The sequence below is a fragment of the Pithys albifrons genome, chromosome 6, assembly GCF_047495875.1.
Source record: "Pithys albifrons albifrons isolate INPA30051 chromosome 6, PitAlb_v1, whole genome shotgun sequence".
Lineage (NCBI taxonomy): Eukaryota > Metazoa > Chordata > Aves > Passeriformes > Thamnophilidae > Pithys > Pithys albifrons.
In genome coordinates, this window is record NC_092463.1 from 34249391 (window position 1) to 34266620 (window position 17230).

At 40.9% G+C, this 17230-nt stretch overlaps 1 protein-coding gene across 2 annotated transcripts in view; it reads left to right on the top strand.

Moving 5' to 3' along the window:
• The first annotated feature begins 275 nt into the window (after positions 1-275).
• The window catches only part of PALS1 (protein associated with LIN7 1, MAGUK p55 family member), a 56549-nt gene continuing 39594 nt past the window's right edge, over positions 276-17230 (top strand). Inside the window, exon 1 of one of the 2 annotated variants that reach the window (XM_071558111.1) lies at positions 276-304. The gene's annotated coding sequence lies outside the window, so the exon portion shown is untranslated. Of the gene's footprint in view, positions 305-586; positions 701-17230 lie in introns of those variants that run through there. The other variant, XM_071558110.1, reaches the window with a different exon arrangement.

A 17230-nucleotide genomic window follows, 5' to 3' on the forward strand; every position in this document is an offset into this window, starting at 1 on the left:
TTCTTCCAGACCCTGTGTAGTGGGCGCCTTCTGTGCTTCAGCCTCCCCAGGGCAGCCGGGACTTTCAGCGGAGAGGAAGCAGCTTTTGCCCCCGGCCGGCGGGGCCACAGAGGGATGGCGAGCGGGCAGAGGGGCCGCGGTGCCTGCGCTGCCGGGCCGGGGCTGCTGCGGCGGCACGGACAGGAGGAAGGTGGCGATGGACAGACCTGCAGTGGCTGCCCGCGGAGGTGGTGGAGTCACTGCCCCTGGGGGAGATCAAAGGAAGGCTGGATGTGCACCTAAGCGCCATGGCCCAGCTAACATGGTGTGTTCGGCCATGGGTTGGGCTCGATGATCTCGGAGGTGTTTTCCAAGGCAGCTGATTGTGTGCGGGGGGAGACATGGCAGCAGCGCCATAGCCTCCAGTGCCCCCCGAGGGCGCCGTGAGCTGTCCCTCGGGCAGCGCCGCTCCCATCCGGCTGGGGCGGCCCCGCGGGGCGGACTGCGCCTGCGCGGCGGGAAGGGGCGGGCGGGGCTGGGGCTGGGGCGGGCGCGGGGCCGGGCCGGGCCGGGCCGGGCCGGGCTGGGCTGGGTTGGACGGCGGCTGCGCAGCGCGGCGGGGACTGTGTCCGGGCGGCACCGGCGCGGGAGACGCCGAGTTACACCTACGGCCCGGCGGGAGCGTGTCAGCGGCGGCGACGCACGGACAGACGGACGGACGGTGAGCGCAGCGCCCGCGCCCGGCTGGCGAGCAACAGGTCGCGCCGCGGAGTCACCAGTCCGGGCTGGCCGGAGCTTCCCCCGCGGCCACGGCGCCCGCGGAGGCCCGGGGCTCCGGGCGGCACGGCGGGGCACAGCAGAGCCCGGCTCGGGGCTGCCGGCGGCCCGGGCTGAGCCCCGCGGAGCCCGCGGGGCGGGGCGGGCCGGCTACAGGTGCCGGAGGCGCTGCGGGAGCGCGGGGGACGCCCAGCCCGCAGCCCCACTGCGGCTCCTGCACTCCCTGCAGCCCTCCCTCGGGTGCCTCCGCAGCTTAGGCCCAGGAGCTGTAAGGAAACCTCCCGCACCTGGGTGTGCGCTCTCTGCGTGGTTGTATAGGGGGGTTTGTTTGAGTTTTAGTGAAGGGGGAAACTTGAGGCCCCCTGCTCTGCACTTCTGACCCTCTGGCAGGTCTGTGTTTGGAAATGGTGCCTCTGTAAAGAGGTTGCTTCAGGTTGGTTCGCGAAGCTTTGCAAGGCTAAGTTAGAAGAGGCTGAACGTGTGCGACTTCAGTGCATTTTCTGTTCAGCAGGAGGTAGCGCACATCGATCGCGGCTCCGTGTTCCCAAAGCCTGTAGCGGCAGTGCCTGGTGCGGTGCTGGGACTTTCCTTACGGAGCCACCGGGACTGTGCGGTGGGACAGAATCCACAGCCAAGTAACAAAGAACGCGGGAACTGTGAGCTTAGTGAGACAAACCGCATGAGAAAACTAAATTAACTTGTGTTTGGCGTTTTTGAAAAATATTTATAATAATGTTCTCAGATGTCTCACATGGGACGGATCCACGAAAAATAACTTTATGAGGAATATTGCAGGGGATAAATTTCAGCCAGTGCCGGGAGGGTAATTTGTACGTGATGATTTATCAATGACTGCAGTCAGATTTCTAACTAGTGACTGATGGTGATCTTTTCTGTGTGTTTGCTGCTTCAGTGTACAACTTCCTATGCCTTAAAGAGACCTCTCTGCGTTTTTGGAGGATTGAGGTGTTTTTTCTGGCTTTGTAAAAAATGGAGTATCTTTGTACTGCTTTTACACATCTGAGTCCGCAAGCTTTTGGTTTTAATCTGTTGTCCAAATTCTCACACACAGTAGATGTTTTCTTATGATCATACTAGAGCTGTTATTACAAATCGGAATGTTAAACCCTTTAGAGTCTAACTGCTTTATACACATGTAAACTCTTTTCCAGTTCACTATTTTACACGTTAAAAGCTTAGCTAATGGTTAGTATGGCAGATAACTTTTAACAAGGCATCACAAATGTTACAGAACTTTGAAGCAGTCTGGCAGACTTTTAAATTTAATTTATGTTACTGTTAATAGGCTTATGCAGAGTTAAATGTTAATACATGGTCATTGAACTCTTTTCAAAGTAGTTCTTTCAGATTTTACATCCTTCCAATGTGTTTCATGTTGCTTTGCAATGTGTGAAATAGCAGTGGATGGTAATTTTTTCTGTATAGAATTAGGTGATGGTAAAGACTGGAACTTTACTTAGTTTTTATTAAATTTCTTCTCAAAAGTTCTGAACTTCCTTAAAAATGAATATCAAAGTATTTCTTCACTAGACTGATTGGTCTGCCTGAGGAATCTGCAGGAGTTACTCGGGCGTTGCGGGGTGATGGACATCTTTCAGTACCACAGCAGTGTGTGACAGAGGAGCATTAAAAATGTAGTGTAGAGCTTGACATTCATACCAAGGACTGTGGACACAGAAAGCTTAGTGTAGTCTGAAGTTCATGTGCATCCACTTATTTTCCCATGTAAATAGTTACATTTTCCTAACATCTCCATTTGCTTTTAATTAAAATCTCTTGCTATACTTTGAAGTTGCAGGCTTCTAAAAACCTGTAGCATTTTTTGATGCGAATTCTGTTATGTCATTAAAGATTAGCACTTAACATGATCAGATGCTACGGTTGTAACTAGCTGTTTCAGCTACCGTTTGTTTTTTCCCAGTTTGCACTTTTAAGTGTATTCCTTTTGCAGTGTTGCACTTCTGGAACGCTGAAGGATAAAATTTCAAACAGTCTGCTACTTCTTAGATAACAGTATTTGTGTTTGTGTTCATGTGTCAGTGTAAAATTTTTAAATGTTCTAGCAACTGACTTAAGTTTCTGAGTGTGGCAGGTAGTGTTGCAGAAAGACTTGACATTACGGTCTTTGGAAGACTAATTACTACATTGGTCATACATTTGGAAACCTCAAGACTTTTTGTAAATATTAATTAGATATTGCTCTCTTATTTTCCTTTTATTAGTGGGTAAAGAGAGACATTCGTATGTTTGAAAAGGTTTGGAGCCAGGTTTGTGGTAGAAAATTCAGTGGAAACCGTTTAACATCAGGTGTGCTGGCAGAATTACTTTTCTAATGTAGTTACATATTTTGGAGCTTTCTTCAATAGAACTGTTCTGACAGCAGGTGTGTTTTAGGTACACCTCCTCCTTCCTGCACTCCCAGTATAGCTGGAAAGCTACTCCGAATGTCCTAAGAATAGTTCAGGCTAATGTGTGAAGCAGAAGAAAGAAGAATTATAACTGCGTGAACAGTTATATTGCAGACTATTTTAAAGTACGTTTTTGGGTTTTGGTGTTTTTTTTAACCAGAGGTGATCAACTGGGTGTGTATGTTGGTAAAGACTTTTTACACTGCTGGGATGTCTGATTACACACTAACACATAGCTGTGTGAGGAGAAATAAATGCTCAAAGTTTGCATCAGTTAAGTTAGAAAGCGAACAGGAATACCATTAGTAATGCACACTTCTACAAGGAAGACTTCTGTGAAAGGCCTAATCTTGCACACTTATCTTTTGGCAGAATAAGGTTGTGATATTGAATTCTTTACAGATGCATAAATGGTTCAAGTGCCTGCCCAACATGTCGAGATTTGGGTTCAAATCCTTCTACTCTTTGGAGGAGCTGCCAGTTCCCAAAGGGAATACCTATAAACTGCCAGGCCACTTGGGTGTTTGGGTGTGAAGTGCTTCTAGGCATCAGGCAGTTTCATTCTTGAGGAGCAGTATTTGCTTAGGAACAGAGAGCATGACATGTAGACCAGGAACTAGCTCGAGCAAGTACAAATTGATGATATGGACACAAGTCTCCTTGTTAACAGGCAAAGCGTTGAAAGAGTAAATGAAATGGATTTTTTTCATCTACCCAGCATGGTGTGGAATTCTTGAGACTTAAATCTCTGATCTTTGTTTATTCTTGGCTGACTTGACCAATTCTTACTGATGTTGAATATTAGATATTTGGACAGCACCTATAATGTGCCCTTTTCATTGCAGAGCACAGCTTTGTTGCTTATCTGTGGATTGTGGGGTCTAGTAGGTGGCATAGCATCTAGATTCTCTTGTGGATCTAATTCTGCTTTCTTATAAGATGCTAAATAATTAGATAGAGAAATGTAATTGTTTCAACATACTTACAATTATTATCTGCTGTATTAAGGTCACCTCAGTGTCTTGTGTTTCCTTAAGTGATTTGACTATTGCATCATGTGTCTGTTCTGGTTGGCCATAATTGTCTTCTAAAGAAAAATAATGAGTAAAAAACAGTTAATGTGATTTTTATGCTTTCATTTTTAATACTTGGTTTTGCCTCTAGTGTTTTATTTTAAAAATTTTGACCTTAGGGTTAGAGAAAGGCTTGACAGTTGATACATGTGACAGTGCAGCTCATGGTAGTTAATCACAAACTTTAGTGTCTGCGTTCACTATACTTTTTCAGCATAGACAGTGAGCTCCTGATGTCCTGCAGAGGTCTAACAGAGGAATAGATGCTAGAAAGAAATTCTGGGAAAAGATAATTCTTAAGAAAAATAATAGAGAAATCAAACTCTAAGCTTCATTCTTGTATCAGGATTCCTCTTCTGAGGAAACTGTTGAAGGTCATACTTGATTATTTAGCCATAAGAGCTAATTCCCAAGACTCCAAATGTGGGAGGGTTTTTTTGGAAAAAAAAAAAAAAACAGTTTAAAGCCAGGAATGATTTCTGGCAAAGATATATTAAGCAGTGAAGTGGTTTTTACAAAAGATATTAGAAGTACTCAAGTGTGGCAGTAGTCAGTATATTCATATAAGTATCAGCCTGTGTATGTAGATGCATCAACTGAATAGTCAGTGTGAATTCTCTAATGTGAGGTTGTTCAGTGGTTTCTTCAAACTCTCAAGAAAGTTCAATTCAGCAAAACCATAAACCTTTGATAACTGGGAAGTGCTACTGCAACCTCAGCATGTGCTCTTTGACCTGGCAGTGGCTCTGGGAGGTGGCTGTGTGCATTCCAAGGCTTTCTCAAGGATAAGTGTGTATTTTTGTAGTCAGGAAGGAGAGGCTGGAAATTATTCAGTTAGGTACCGGTGGTGTCGAGTTCTGAGTACAAATGTGTGAGCTTAGGGGAGGACAAGGTCTGCTAATGCCTAAAGAGGTCACTTCTCATTTTACCAGTATATTGTTAAAAAGTGCCAGTGATACACATGAGAGCTGTTGTTGTTAGTGCTGAGAGTCCATCGGAGTGACTTGTGTTTATGGAGACGTACAGAGGAGTGAAACTTTTAAAAGATCACCTTGTTCAAGGCTGAAAGCAGGTAAAATATAACTGGCATGATGTCTTGGTGAAAACATTATGGAGAGAAATTACTTTTGATGTTCTCCTGGAGCCAAATCTTGATCTTGGTTTGGGTGGCAGAGATAAGCAAGTCAGCTCTCATCTGAATATTCAAATGTAAACCCAAGTGTTCTCTTAACTGGGATGATCTTCACAATTAAGGTCAGTGAAGGAGGTATGCGTTGGTAATGTCTGCTCTGTTAATCACTTATTTAGGAGCTGGTCTTTCAGTGTGGCAGAGGAGAAAACCAGAGAGGGAAGCCTGTTTTTCTGCATGGTGTTTGTAATACTGAGTTAAATTCTTTAGCATAGTGGATACTTTTTCTTTAGAATGTGATGCCTTTGCATATAGAGCTCAGGCCTCACCTTAATGTTGGATCATGCAGCGTTCCTGCAGTGTCGTGGCTGAGAACTTGTGATTGCCCTTGTTTGTCTTATCAAATTGCCATTTACTTCTCAGCTTCTGTTAATGAAACTTGAGGCAGATTAATCATAGATTAATTCAGTGTATCTTGGCTAAGAAAATTAAAGTTGCTTTTGTAGAGAAACTGTGTTACAGATAATGGCATCGTGTGCCATAAAAATTAACTGTGTATCTTGTATTGGCTGAGAGAGTGTGTTGCTATTTCCTCTATATGACTTACTTCTAAAGATTCTCTCATCTCTGAAGGCAAAACTCAAGCTCTTGGGTTAAAAACATCCAGCTTCTAAACAGACGAGTGTTTGGATTGTGTAGGTTGGTATCATATTGGTTGTACTTCTTATGAATGTATATGCTTGTTTTCAGAGAGCAAATCTCTTCTTCGCAGTGTCTGAAAGGCTGTGTGATGTCAGCAGACAAACTTAGGCCTCTGTTAGTGGGACAGTACAGCATTAGTGGAGATCACGTGCTTTCTACAGAGTCAGTTCCTGTAGGATCAAGTGGTGCTGGAATTGCTTAGTGCCAGTGGCACTGACATTTTGCTTGAATGTTATTAGAACTCCTCAAGTGCATGAGGTGAGAAAACTGGGTTGAAATGGAACTGGGATATATGTATTTGAAGGGGGTGATTGTTGTACAAGAATATAAAACAAGCTCTTACAATTTAATATTTTTTTTCAATAATCAAGACGTTCTAAATTAGTAACTTAATTACTTACAGGGAGGAATTAGCACCATATCTTAGTGTAAAGTGAGGTAAAAGCTGATCAGCTCGACTGTCTTCTTGGGCTGCCTGACTAAATGACTTTTGAGCCCAGCAGTATTGGTTTTGTTTTTGACAAGTGGAATAGTCTGGTTTCACATACTTGTTTTTATAAGGGTATAAACAGCACTAAAAAGTCATTTGAGTGTAAGGTCTTTTTAGATTTGTAGACTTTTTCTACTGAATTATCAATTCTTGCCTGTTTAGGGTATTAATTTAGTGTGTGTCGTGATCTCCTCTCCAGATTTTTACTTTCATCATCAGCCACTTCCTGGCAAAGTGTGCTGCTTCAACTGATACAGTGAGGGCTAAGTGAGAACTCGGAGGAGGAAAGTTACTTGGCTTCAGTGGAAAGAGGAGAGCAGCAATGTGAGGATTCTGTAGGCTCTTAGACACTTCTCTGCCTTTTAGCTTACTTCAATTTCTTCTTTCTTCATTAGCTTATCAAGCAAGATGTAAATATTAAGGGCTGAAAGTGTATGCCATGGGAAGCTAGGAGTTGAAAAAGTAAATCTCACTTGTTCTTCCTCCTAGAAGAAAAAAATCCTGAGGATGATCTTAGGATAACATAACAGTGAAAAAGCTATTCAACTAAAGACTGATTTTTCTGGCATGTTTTGTAGGTCATTACTTTCTTTATGCTTTTGCTAATTTTGAAGTAAGGAGAGGTCAAAATGAAGTGCAATGGAGAGCTATTTCTTCTTGACTGAAAAAGAGGACATCTAATTATATGGTATTTTGAAGCAGCAGTTAAGAATTGTCTTTTGTTTGTAGATTATGAAGTATTTTTTAGGTTAAACTTTGCTTTTTTTTGATGTCTTTTTTATTCAAACTAGTTGACCTATTGCAATTAGTCATATGGTCAATTTTGAAGAGTCATTGTACATTGTTTTTCTTAGATCTTTCCTGGTTTAGTGTGGACTTACACTTTTGATGCTCCTTTTTTGGCACATTGTCTGTTACTCATCTTCTTTCTTTCTGCAGACCTGCAAACATGACTCTTTCTCCATCTCCTCTCTCCAGATAGGGAAGATGGACAATATTGGGAAGGAAACAAAGATTCTGTGTGTTGGATCACACAATTTCTATACTTGGTCTTAGGACCTTTTGCTTTCTTTTTCTCATCATATTATTGCCTTGTGTCTTCAGGATGGATTGGCTTGTAAAACAGTACCTATTCTTAGCATTTATTTTCTTTTGCAGTCCTGGTTCTCCTTTTGATCTTCTGGTGTTTGTGTTCTCATACCTCTCATTACAGCTTTGATATATTCAAAGATACCTGTTCTATTTCAGTGGGAGTTTTTTTCTGTAATGAGAGTGAAGTGAAGCAGAAATACTGCTTTTTTATGGGACATAATGAGTACTATCTAGCGATGTGCAAAGCAGAGTAGTTCAGTGCTAGGAGTTTAAGTAATAATTTTATCGAGTGGTGGGATAATTAGATATTTGTGAAGTGTGATAAAATTGAACCACATTTGTGTTTGTGTATAACTGTCAAGAAAGTTATCTTTAACCATTAGTGTCTGTTTCTTGTGCTCTATGTAGTGTGAGTGATAGCCACAAAGCTAACAAAATGCTAAATATATCAGGAAAGTCATTAAGATGACAGAAGACATCATATTGCAACTATGCAAAACCCTGCTGTCCTCATTCCTCTGTGCAGTTCAGGTCTCTGTGTTTAAAGGAATATGCAGCAGAAGTAAAAAATACAGAAAAAGGCAACAAAACCAAGGAGCCTTGCAAGAGGCTGGGAAGACAGGACCCCACAGTTGAAAGAGGATGTTATGGAGATTTTAGAGGGGGGGAAAATAAAAGGCACGGAGGCAGCAGATCTTCAAAATGCAGGATGCAGTTGATTAAAGTGAAAGGTTTGAAAGAGGTAAAAGAAGCTGTTACTTCACATACTGGGTGCTGAACTGCTGACATTTGTTGCCGTAGGAGTTTGTGGAGGAAATCAGTTATCAGCAAGTTCAGAAGTGTGGTTATACAGATTTCCAGGCAAGCAGATCCATTGACAGATATATTTAATCATTCATAATTGAATAGTCAGGGGTGTCGTACCATGCAGGGATGTCCTGCAATTATCGAACTTCTGGATGCACAACAACTCATCTGGTTGCCACTGTCAGATGGAGACTTGGGGCTGGATGGACCACTGATCCAACACACCAGCGTGCTTCTGTGTTGCCCTAAGCAGCCAGAAATCATGTTTTACACCTCACTGAAATTTGTCCCATAAAAATGTGATATATTATCTTAACCAGATGCTGTGCTGGGCTACAAGATTGTAACAAGCTGCTTTTATTTTAGGAGCTGATTTGTTTTCAAAAAGCAGGGAACTGAAGAGCTGGAAAATCTCAATAAGAGATAAGTCCTATGGGGAGAGGCTGAGGGATCTGGGGTTGTTTAGCCCGGAGAAGAGGAGGCTCAGAAGTGACCTCATCACTGTCTATAAATACCTGAAGGGAAGTTCTAGCCAGGTGGGGACTGGTCTCTTCTCCCAAGCAGTCATCAATAGGACAAGGGGGCACAGGCTCAAGCTCTGCCAGGGGAAATTTAAGTTGGATATCAGAAAAAAAATTCTTTATAGAGGGAGTAATCAGGCATTGGAATGGGCTGCCCAGAGAGGTGGTGGATTCACCATCCCTAGAGATTTCTAAACTGAGATTGCACGTGGCACTGAGTGCCATGATCTGGTAAGGGGACTGGAGTTGGACCAAGGGTTGGACTTGATGATCTCGGAGGTCTTTTCCAACCCAATCGATTCTATGATTCTATGAAAACAATACAAACCAATATAATAATGCAATAACTGTGAATTCCTTTCTCCTAAAATGAAATGTCATATTTAGGATTCAGTGTTGATGGCTCAGTTTTGATCAGTGGCCAGTGTGCAAAGCAGGGTGGGGCCCTGTGTTATAAATGCATCTGCATGTGGCTGAACTTGGAATCTGTGTGATGCACTTGTTTGAAAAAGCAGTCTTAGAAGCTGAATACCTCAGTTAAAGTTGGACTGGGACAATCTGCAGAAATTAGGTTAGGCTTGCTTATTATGTATAAAACTCTCTGAAGTCTTGAGTGTGGTTTCTGTGGCTGATCAGTAGTCGTTCATAATTTATAAATCTTATGTGAAGTAAATGTTGTATATGTTTCATCATAATAAAAACTACTAAGGGGATAAGAATTTTACTTAATAGATTGTATAAAATCAGCAATAGAATTTCTGTAGTGGAAAAGTGTTAAATATTTGCATATGTTTTTTAAAATTGAATAATTTGAGTTGAAAACTTGAATTTATATATACTTTGTCCCCTAAGCCAGTTTCTGACTTGTATTGGTGAGAACTTCATACAATTTCTCCATATGTCAATATTTTAAAAATCTTTTCTATACAAATATTTAATGAATGCAGCTGCATACCTAAGTGATTGGGTAGTAAAAGTAGGCTAGTTTGTGTTCTCTCTTAAGTCACACTCTTGTCAAATCTTATATTAATGCTGTTCATTTGGTATTACGTGTGTTAGTGCTTCCTAAAACTCCTGTGGTTGGGACCTCATGGGATAATTAAAATTCCGTACGAATCTCAGTTCCTGATTTCTGAGAGCTAACTTGAAATTGAATATTTAGTAACATGACTAATCAGTGCCTGTTAAACTTAACTGCTAATTGTTTAACCATTCACATTGTGCTTCTGACACTTTCTGGCACCTGTGTATTTTTTATTCTTGAATGGATTTGTGACAATTGGCACAGCTGATTCTTCCTTCAGAAGAAATGTAGGTGGCAATTACAGCTCTGGGAAATTTCGCATTTGGTGATGTCAGTTTTATATCTTTCTGTGCTCCAGTTCATTTGCAGAGTGAACAGAAGTGCTTGTTCCTTGGTCATTGCAGTCCATACTGTGCTGTCTGACCCCAGCTACAATCCTCTCTCAGCACCGAGGGGGCTGAGTGGCCAGGACTCCTTCCCTCCTGACAGTTCTGCTTTTGGGATCAGAGACTTCTGATGGGAGCACAGTCTACAGCTGAGGATAGTAACTTAATCTGCTACAACAAGATTTGCTAGAGCTTGTCTATCAGCATGTTTAATTTAAGCTTGCTGTTCTTTTAGTTCAGCCTCTTATGAAGCTTTATTTTGTTCTTTATTTGAAAAAAGAACACCAAAACCACAAGGAGGTATAATAATTGGCCTTATTTTATAACCTCTTCACAACAAATTCCATGTTTGACTTCTGACCTGTACTTTGAGAAATCTATAAGCAAGCATATTATTACTGACCATGACACCATTTCGGGTATCACAGATTCAGATGTCATTATATGAGTATATTCATACTGTATATTCATGAGTATATTCATTCATTCAGCTGCATTTCTGAAAAACCATCCAGAAATGCACTGCATCAGTTCAATACACAGAACCATAGGGTGTGCAGAACCAAAAGCCAATTAGAGACCTTGGTAAAAAAATTGTAAGACCTGTTACTCTAAGATTGAAATATTGTACATGGGAGCTTTGTGAATAGGTGCTTAAAGTTTAGAGGAATAAGAAAGCATTAAAAATATGTTCACGGGTCTAGCTTGTTAAAACTGAAAGTTCTCTCATAAATACCCCTTGTTTGTGTTCAGAATTCCAGAACTGGTCTTGAAAGAGTATAGGTGCATACTTAGAATGATTTGAGCTAGTGGAGCATGAAGGTATTCATAAATCTCATTGACCTCAAATAATAGATTCTGATTTCAGTCCTTAATTTGTAACATTTTTTTTTCTGTAACTTGGCATATTTTTAATCTGTGAATGGCAACTAAATATCTGGAAATAATTGTATCTCTTTTCATAATTTCAGAATTCAAGAATAAAAAGGTTGTGATTGCTGATTCTGGTAGAAGTTCTCTAGATAAATATGACTAAAAATTTTTCTAATATAAAATGTGAGCTGGCTTCAGATAGAAAATACATCTCAGATAGACCAGTATCTTCCAGCAAATTGGTCAATTGGAAAAAGGCATGTGAAGCTTTTGGTTCAAGTTCCAAAATTTCTGAAAGTGATGGACTATCTGTGGGATACCTAAACCTTAGCAAACTGGCATATCTAAACCTTCCTATTTTTGCTTTATTATTTCTGCTTTTCAAAAACAAATTGTATTATAGCCTTGATAGTGCTGAAATCTCTGTCTGTGTTGCTGAGATGATTTACAGCCTCTGGAGACCAGAGAATTGCAACTACTCTCAAATACTTCCTTTAAATTAAGTGGGGTAAAACCATTGTCTGTGGTAAACAGGTATGTCACAAAGATAAAATGGTTGATTTGATCCCAAAAATTGTAATTTTCTGCAGCTTTGAAGCAAAAATTGTAGACTTCACTTGAAAAATTGATGCATTATTGTAATTATTGCATTTCGTAGGTGACTAGTCTGTTGTTTCCACCGCTGCATTGATAATATTCAAATTTTCAAGTGGATTTAAGGTTATAACCTGACCTAAATTGCCTTGTAATAAGTGTTTGAAGTGACAAAACAGAAACAATGAATAAGAGCTAATTTACATCACAAAATGTGTTTCTATTTCCTTAGTTGCAAATGGTAAAAAACAGCAATAAAGTTTAGAAATTCTGTCAAGACTGACTGAAAATCAGATATAGCTGCTTTGATGTGCCTCACTAACACTGTTGGTTGATTTGGCACTGAGGATTAAAGCCAGTGACCAGAACTGCCAGTTGGTTGTTTCGAGTGTAGAGCCATAGAATATCCTGAGTTGGAAGGGACCCACACGGACCATCGAGTCCAAGTCCTGACCCTACACAGGACACCCGAAGAATCACACCATGTGCCTGAGAGTGTTGTCCAAATACTTCTGGAACTCAGGCCGGTGCTGTGACCACCCTGGGGAGTCTGTTCCAGTGCCCAGTCCCTCTCTGGGTAAAGAACCTTTTCCTGATACCCAGCCTGAATCTGCCCTGACACAACTTGGTACTATTGCCCAGAGTCTCATCACTGGTGATCAGAGAGAAGAGGTCTATGCCTGCCCCTACGAGTAATTGCCATTGAACAGAGTTGCAGCTCTTCTTCAGAAGCCAGTGTTCTTCTGACTTCATCTGAAAAAGTGCCTACTGTTTTATATGCTCAGGTTTCAGACTGACTAGTAAAGTCACCACAGAGTTCCTGGCTTGTTTGGGTAAAGTAAATGGGTTTGGGTTTTTCTCTGTTTTTTCAGGGGTTTTTTTTCCATCCCTGAAAAATTCTCAGTATTAAATGCTTCCTTAGGGTAAGAATTTATGTTCCGACTCTGCAAAATTACAAAGCATAGTCTTGGAGCCTTGCTTTTTTTTACTAGCATGAAACAGAGTGCATGTAAGGAGTGCTCAGAAGGGGTGCTGAAAAATAAAGTAATATGCAGAGCTGTTAGTGAAACCTCTGTCTGTGAGGCATTGGGACAATCATCAGAGGAGCTGCTTTCCAGTAAGGTACCAGTGCTGTTCACAGGGTGCCTGCTGGGTTACGAGTTGGGCCAACCTGTTGGGCTTCTTAGAAATCATACTGTTCCATATTTCTGCTACTCTCTCATGAGGAACTCTAAGCCACAAATATTTGCTTTTGTGCTCCTGACAAATGGAAAAGTATAAAACTGTAGCATCTACAGTTAGTTTTGGAACTTTCTTACTGTGACAAAATAATTCCCAAACTGATTCTACTGGTCTCATGTGTGGCATTTCAAGTCTCAGGTAAAAGTCTTTGTTAGTAGTATTTTCAGTCCACCCCACTTTGCCTGAAAGATGGTTCTCAGTGGCTTCACAGTCTCTCTGGTGTCTCTAGAAATAACAATTGCATGTTCTAGTGAATAAAAAAATCCAAGGTTGGTGCCCAGACAATAACCTGTCATCTGGCCAGCACCCAGCAGAGCCATCCTGCTGGATGCACTGCAGTGCCACGGAGGGAACCATCTGTTTTCTGAGAGCCCTGTTCTCTTTACTTGTGATTAAAATGCAGGTGCCTGAGCTAATAAGTTGTCAAGAACTTGGACAGCCTAGTTAGCACAGCAGAGACAGAAATTAAATTTAGCATGGTTTATTAATTTCAGACCACTGCCAGTTGTACTGGACCCAGAAACTTCCCAGAGTCACTAGATTTTAGTCCTGTAAACTTGGATCTATGGGCTTTGCTGCTCTGCAAAGTTTCCCAGTCTCTTACTGCTCCTCACTGGGAATGTTGACTACAATGCTTTTATTGCAGATTTAAAATATATTTTTGGGGGGATTATACTGAATGGTGCTTTGAAAATTGTGCTAGGAAAGTGCTTTTAATTGACCTGTGGTCATGTCAGTCCTCTTGATTATAATCCCTCAGTCCTGTGGTGAAAAACAAATACTTGTTGAGATAGTCTGAGTTCCTGACACCATTGCCCTTGACACGGGGGATGAAGGGAGCCAGCAGCATTGCCCTAACAATACTATTTATCTGCTATAGTTCTGTGATGGCTTGACTAAAATTATATCTTTCTATTTGCTTGTCTTTTTCAGTTCACACAGCTTTTTGGTTCCTTTTATGCATTGCCCTTGGTAAAATTTTAATGACTTCATAAGAAAATGACTTTTTTCTCTAAACTTTTGTTGAATAACCTTTTAATTAAAAATACATGATTTAACTTCTGTAGGTTGTTCCTTATCCATACATCTGTTTGTGTATATATGTTGTTTCATGTGAAAATCTTGTGTCTTTCTAATTGACACTACTGGTCTTTAGACCCTTCTTGCTCTTTTAAGAAAATGAGCAGAACCTATTCTGGACAAAGATGTGCATTGTTTCCTTACATAAGAGCAACCAGAAGCTCCCTGCCTTCTATAAATTACGTTGATTGATGTATTTTAATAGCAACTAGTCTAGCTGCTGTTTTAGAAGAGTGAATCAAGTATTTTACTTATAATGTGACCTAATACATTTAAGAAAATGCCACTGACAATAAGTAATTTAAAATAGTCTGCAACAATTCAGGTAGACATCAAGAAAACACTGCTTAAATAGTAGAGTCTGGTTTGTATTGGGTAGCGTTATTGGATTGCATTCTAATAAATTCTATAATTTTTATTTTTGCCAGAGCCCAGAAAATCCCATTTGTTTGTGGGACCCAAAAATCCTAATCCTAGTCTTAAATCCATGTTTGTAAAGTTCTTCTAAAATGGAGAAAGCACAGCATTCACTGGCATCTTGATTTTATCTGACATGCAGAGTAAGACTGTCCCTTAATTTCTGTCTGCCACCATTCGGGCATTCTCTGTTCCTGAGTCATTTGGTGCTGATCATGTAGCACAGTTCTGGAATGGTTTTGCATTTTATTTGGTCTATCACTTAAATGCTCGAGCACATACAATTTTTTGTGTACAGATTTGGTGTGATTTTGGGGGGTATAAACAGTCTAGTCTGTACAAAAGAGTTTATAGCAGTTTAGCTCTTAAAAATCTGTAAGTCATAAAAAATTGCAATAATTTTGGTGATGGAGAGACCATTGTTTTATATGTAGATGATCTCTCATGATCTCAGAGCATTTTGCTTGGGTTTGTTTTCCAACACTTTTTTCTGATAAGATGCCTCATGGAGAGCTCTAGTGATGCCAAAGCCAGCGCAAACATAAGTGGGGAAGGGATTTTGGAAAACTGTGAAGGGTGTCTCCATCTTGCAGAATCATATGCTAAGTTCAAGTGGGAAAACTGGTAGGAAGAAGTAGAGGCTGTAACTCAAGATCGTTCTGAAATGTGGATATATGTGCGTGTTGAGGTGTGGGTGGTGGTGTTACTGCTCCCTGAAGTTTTCCAGCTGTGCTGCTCCAGTGCATTGGGAGAATTTGCTGCTCAGAAAGCTTGAAAAAGTCTGTTTAGGAAAACTAGTCTTGTGTTTCAGCTGGTCAAGGCTCCTCAAATTGCTAGGCAAGAGAAGAACCGAGTATTTTCAAACTCAGCAGTGAGGAATGCACAGATGGGGAGCACCCAGAGTGCTTGCAGCCTGTCAGATGCCATGGTTAGGGGCTGGATAAACCCGCCTGTTTCTGAGGGTCACTGCAGTGAAGGTGTAAGTGTGTTGTGCTGTTCTTACAGGTCTGGTGCTTCTCAGTGATAGTTGGAGTTTTGTCTTCAAAATTTGTGGCTTTTTTCAATTGCTCACAGGGTAGATGTGCTGGACTGGGTGGTTATAACCTTTCCAGTTTACTTTTCATCACATTTCTGATTCATACCTGAATCAGAGGAAACATGCTTGCTTTCTTTCCACTCCCCTGTCATAGAGGAAACAGAGTTTATCTCTTCCAGTGGATCACAGCTTTCCCTCTTTTCTATTACCATTTGGCTGACCTCTTTGGTCTGAAAACTCTGTGTAAAGACAGTGGCAGCTTCCCAGGCAGCCTAAAGAAATGCTGATACTGGCCCTGAGTCCCGTATCCAGTTAGTGTTCTTCCTGTCGGTTCTGTCATCTCAGCCTCACCCTTTGACTCTGGATTTTGCTTTTAATATAAGCAGGGAATTTAGAGTACTTCAACGTTGCTATTCTTTTGATTAATGCTTGAATGAAAAATTAATCTGGTTTCTTTAATAATGAGCTTCTCTGTATATCATTTAGTTCTAGACCCTCCCCTTTTTTCTCCCCATTTTCCTCCTCTGCATTTTCATTCTTTTCTCTGGCTTCTCTCAGAGAAGAACAAGATGTGTCTTCCTCAGCATTCACATTGTGTGCAGCTCCTGGTGATGGCCTGGAGTAGCAGCTGAAGTCCTAACGCCTGATTTTGCAATAGGGCAAGGATACCACTTTGAGGTCAAAAGCGCTAAGAATATTTCAAGCTGTCCTGACTGTTACTGATGGTGAATGCCAGTATTTGTGGCATGTTTTAAATCAGTTTTGCTTAGGATAACTTCATACCTATAACAGGTTTCCGTAATGCTTTGGTATTGTAGTGCCAATGCAGCATTGTACATAAGACTGGTGTGAGGTCACTGATTTGTCTCCACCTCTAGAGGAAAACACTTGTCTGTGTGGCCTCATCATGAGAGGGAGCATCCAGGATTCTCATTTTGCTGAAGGATTTAAAAAATAATGCTTTCACTGAAAAGTTCATATTTTTATAGTTTTGTAAGTGTGAACTTAAGAAAGAAATACCTTATGCCCAGAATGTTAGTTCTTTTTATTCAAAGGATTAGTATAGTAAAACCTGTTAAAGACTAATTTACTGAAGGCTTTGTTCTTTAACCCAGAGTAGAAGTGCCAAATATGCCACTTACCTTCTTAGATAAGCTTAATTAGGGAAATTTTACTCTAGAGTTTTGAATTTAATAGCAGTTTGTGTTCAGTTGGATGGCATCAATGAAGCTCAAACTTCTAAAAAGTGTGTTCCAAAGGAATCCATGTTATGGTGATTCTGGAATGAAACTCGACAGTGGTTCAGTCAGTGTTATCTGAAGTGGCTATAAATGAGACAGCTTACAGTTCATATCTTCAGGATAGGGGGCACTGAGTTCTTTCTGATTCAGAAGTACCTGATGACCAAGTTGTAAATATTGGGATAATAAAGTGGTGTGTTTTTTAACTTTGAAGAGATTTATTAGCTATGTTGGTGTAATGCATATAAATGTGTTTGCATCGCTGGTATGTGTAACTTGTACAGGCTGAATCATTAGGTATTTGTTTAAGGGATTGGGGGTGTGACGGGTTCTTCCAA